The sequence below is a fragment of the Acanthaster planci genome, unplaced genomic scaffold, assembly GCF_054643075.1.
Source record: "Acanthaster planci isolate LZ-2023a unplaced genomic scaffold, COTS_SCS Contig18, whole genome shotgun sequence".
Lineage (NCBI taxonomy): Eukaryota > Metazoa > Echinodermata > Asteroidea > Valvatida > Acanthasteridae > Acanthaster > Acanthaster planci.
Window position 1 is genome coordinate 154,765 of NW_028257642.1, and position 4,984 is coordinate 159,748.

Sequence of the window (4,984 nt, forward strand, 5' to 3'; positions counted from 1 at the left end):
TCAGCGCACTCGACGGTGCGAACGGCCAGAAAGTCACCGCCTCACGGCATGATTTTTCCGGTTTCCTTTGTTCCATAGCCAGCTTTATTGTTCTCCTTTCAATTATCAAGCATTCGTTTATGTCCAGCTTCGGTTTTCCCGAAACTCATTTGGTGTTTACTCATTTATCGAAGTCCAAAAATCACCTTCGCATCCCATTTTCTCACCTAACGTTAATTCAAGATGGCGGACATGAATTTTTCGATCGGACAGCTGATGTTCGTGACGTCATGATATGATGTATCGGCTATTGCTTGTATGCTACTCCCGCGTGCAGTGGGAATAGGTGGCAGTATTAATGTTTTCAATGGCCGAGTATTCACCAGCCGTTAATAAAATACCAATCACAACTTTTCTGGCAATTCCAACCAAACGACTGCTTCGTGACTGCGTCTTCTTCAGTATTTTTTTCTCCCAACATCGGAAAGAATTTTGAAAATTTCAGCGAATAAATTGGCCTCAAACTGTTGATGTATTAAACATCACTACTGGTTTTTTTTTCAAAAATGATTCTTGTGGCTCAGAGCTATTACTGACCGTTAGAAGCTGTAATTTTTCTTCAACTGTTACATGCTTTGCATGATACATGCATTTGTCAATGTGGAAAAAGTTAGTTTTTTCCCGGGGGCGCGAAATTTAAATGAATAAATGAATTAAAATTAAAAGTTTCCTGCAAGAGCAGTTCTAATGCACAGGCTACACTAACTGCTCAGACCTCAAATTATAATACAAACATAACTCAAGTCACCATAGATTGTGAACAGCTTTGGAATTAAAATGGCCATGGCATCAATAGTCAAGAAAAAGGTGAAGCGGCAAGCTCCCTTGGTGCGTGTGTGTGCGTCTGAGCGTGCCAAGCAGTTCAGTGGTGATTTGTATGCAGATGGAAATGTTCTTTTCTGCAAGTTTTGTAAGCAGTGTAGACTTCAAGCGAGTTGACACTGTGAAAGATCATCTTGAGAGCAAGAAACATGTAAAAAACAAATCTGCCATGATCGATGCCGCTAAGGTCAAGTTAGATGGTGATGGGCAGTCTCCAGCTAAACGACAGGTGACCCTGTTTTCAGCCTTCCAATCTAAGAATCTGCGTGAGGAATTTATTCTTGACTTTGTGAGAATGTGTACCATGGCAGATATTCCTCTAGAGAAGGCAGAAAAAATGCGTCCGTTCATGAGGAAACATTGCAAACAAGGTGGAACACTGCCATAAGCAGCAACATTACGAAGTCTCTATGTGCCTCGTCAGTTTGAAGTCCATTTTTTCAGCACTGAAAGAAGCACTTCAAGGTCAAAAAGTCTCCCTCATCACTGATGAAACGACTGATGTGCCAGACCACAGCATCTTGAATGTTGTTGCTGGTGTCCATGGGAAGTATTTCCTCATTGATATTTGTACTATGGAATCCTGCAATCATTCTACACTCAGCTTATCTGTCATCAAAGCTGTAACCAGTGTGGGCATTGAGTTCAATGATGTCATTGCAGTTGTCATTGATTCTGCAGCTTACTGTAAGAAGGCAGTTCGGGAAGTTTTGCAGCCAATTTTCCGTAACAGTTGCCATGTCCGCTGTCTTGCCCATATCATCAATCTGTCTGCTGAGGTGTTTCAGCTTTGGCCAGAGTTTGAGAGAGTGGCAAACTCTTGTCAAAATGCTGAAATCTGTCTTCTTTAAAAAACCAGCACGCAAGAAACGTTACTAGCAGTTCTTGGGTGACTACCTCCCAAAAGATCAAGTGAAACTCCCTCCAGTACCAGTTTCAACTCGTTGGAACTCTTGGTTCAAAAAGGAGGAGAGTAGATTATTGAGTTGACAACACATAAGGAGATTTACCCTGAGCTGCGTCTGTACATGTCCTTCATAAAGGAGAATTGCACCAGTCTAATGTCTGCACTTACCAGTCTGGAGGCAACATTGGACCCTCTAGCTTGCACAGTACACAACACCATTGGCGACCTGAGTCGTTATTTGCACGCTGGCACAACCAAAACATCATTTGGAACTGACACTGACGCCTTCATGCAGGCTAAGCCCCAGAAGGAGAAAAAGGCTATAACCAAGACATTTCAAAATGTCTTCCAGGCTGCTTTCAACAAGCTGGAGAGTCACATTGAGCAGCATCCAGCCTTCCAGATCTATAAAGCTGCCAGGATCTTTGATCCCAGACAGCTCGGATCGCTCTCACATGATATTGCAGAGTATCAGCGGATCCCTGGCTTGGAAGACCCCAAATCTGCCACAATTGAGGAATGGCTAATATACATGAACTTCAATCCAACTGAAATACCTCAACCACTGAACATTGCCAAGTTCTGGGAATCCATGACAGGAAGATTCCCCAACCTGTCTGCCCATCGCCAAAGAGATCATCTGGATGCCCGTTGCGAGTGTTGACGTTGAGCGCAGCTTTTCGCAGTACAAACACCTCCTCAACGACAGAAGGAGAGTCTAACACAGCAAAAAACAAAAATGCTAGCAATTATGTATTTCAATGGAGACATTGAAGACCAATTTGCCTGAATTATGAGAAGAAGATCTGCAGTCCTGTTATTTTTTTTAGTTTTCCCTCAAATTTACTCAAGCACTAAATACATTTAAGTGGAACAAAACAGCATACCGCTAACCGGTATCTGACTGAGACTTTATTACATGCACTTTTGCCATAACCTGGGTATGAAAAAGAAACAAGTTAGTCTGCAATGTAAACTTATCAGGATGTTATGCATGTACATGTAAGTATCACAGTAACCTTTAATATTTACAGTAAATGTACTGTTTCTGAATATGGGGTATGCTTCAGTGCACGTTTATGTTAAAAGAAATAGTGAAACAGAATTTTCAGCTTGAAACGGAATTTAAGATATTTGAAAACGGAATTTGCACTTTTCTGAAATGGAAAATCATTGGCCCTACATTATTCACAGTTTTTGGATGTGGAATCCAAAGTATAATCATAAACGTTTAACTGTTATGCCACACCCTTTTTGTCATGTGATGTACAGCTACAAAGTGCAGATGTGTATAGATCATTCAGGGATTTATACATGTAGGTCAGGATGGCAGGAAAAGGCTCATTTTTTGCCAATGGTGTGGGCAATTACACTTTGCAAAATACAGAGTAGGCCTTTATAGGCACAAAGGATTACATGCGGATCAAAAGAACTGTTCTACAAGATATTCACTAAATAAGAGGTCCAGAGGAATCAAGATATTTTTTTTTGTTTCCAGTAAGAGTTGTGAGTAGCAATAGGTGACTGTTTAAGGAATGGTAAAATGTGACGTACCAGTATTTTCTGTTTGCAACTGGTGCTGTTCCTGCTCCATTGGCACAACCTTGTATAATGCATGGATTTTGGACACTTTCTTAAACGTAATTTGCTGCTTCATTCTTGTACAGTACATTTTCTTTAATTCGAATGTGGTGTGTGTTTGTGTGGTGGTGGGGTTCTGCATGCATTAATTTCTTGTTACAGCGCATTAATTGCAGGTTTCAATTAGTTTATTGTGACTTTGTGGGGGTTTACTTATCTTTTATGCCTACTCTGTTGACAGTTTTATTAATTGCAATTTGCATAGTTTTTCTATATCCTTTTATATTATTTTAAATCTAATTTGGTTTTTTAGTATTCCACTTCAAGTATGGATTGACAGGCTTTCGGGTCATAGTTTTAAGTATAATACTATCAATCCTGGCCAACCAATGGGTTGCTCTTGTTATCTGTTACGTCCTTTTGTTAAGCTATAGTCCCTTGACTTTAGTGTTTGTTAAATATTGTCCTACCAGTTTCTGTTCTGAATGGTCGAATAAATAATAATTTAAATGATTATTTTAATTAGGGTTGTTCATTTTCTCTGTTTCATGGTTTCATTCTTGACAGCTATTGGCAAAAAGTTGTAATTCAAAATAGAGACGGGAAAAGTAACACTGTCTCATTGGAGGCACCAAGTGGTAGGAGGTCGGCAGAAGGTAAAAACAAGGTGATATGTATTTTGATTACCGAAAATGGGTCACTTGGGAGACATTCCCTTAAGAACGTGCACAATTTTATTTCAAACTTGACCGTCCCATAATTCAATATTCCCTAATCCAATCTTAACCAAACTTTGCATGTTTTCTCTCAGACCCTAATCTATCACCTCCCAAAATATGGACAGTAAAGATTTTCTTCTTTTTGGTAGTTGGAGGAGTAGGGAGATATTGAAATGTCTCCCAAATATTGAAAAATTAACCACAAAATGTCTCCCCAGTGACCTATTTGGAAATATTATTTTATATATATGTGAAAATTATATTCTTGAAAAAGTGAGAAACTGATTCTCTTTTGATTAGAAAAAAACTTAGACGTTAAAAGGATGTTATTGTGGAAATGCAAACTGGTGCAATTTATAAATAGTGGAGTAGTCACTTGTGGGGATACAAATAAAAGATGTTATTCTACACCTGTTGATTAAGATCGCAGTAGAAAAGAGTATGGTGGTATATCACTCTAGTCTATGTATGAATTTATTCTGAATAACCTTTGTATGCGAGAGACATAAATGTTTTTTTATTTTTTTAGATTCAGAGTTTGCAGAGCTTATTCTGAGGAATATTAAAGAGGCTGCCTTAGGTAAATACTGTTGTCTTGTTCTTTTACACCCCATATAAACTGCTGAAAGGTCATAGAGCTACTGAAATCAAAACTACAGTGCTTGCTCACAGTGATACCTGCTGGGGGCATCTACATTGGTGCACAAATATTTGGAAAACTGGAAATTTTTGTACCGCTTTTATAGGGTTGTTTTCATATCTATATGTGCATTGTAAAACAGTGCAACAGCAAAGCCGATAAATGCAGTCAGTAAGTGAATGTTTCGTTTTGCTTTATCCAACAATGCAAACGTGTGTACTGCAGATTAATTTTGCCAAGACTTTTTAAATTGGATTTTAATGTCTTGCATTTGCA

At 38.9% G+C, this 4,984-nt stretch overlaps 1 pseudogene; it reads left to right on the top strand.

Moving 5' to 3' along the window:
• The first annotated feature begins 816 nt into the window (after positions 1-816).
• LOC147795478 (uncharacterized) lies at positions 817-2,573 on the top strand (annotated as a pseudogene).
• The last annotated feature ends 2,411 nt before the right edge of the window (positions 2,574-4,984 follow it).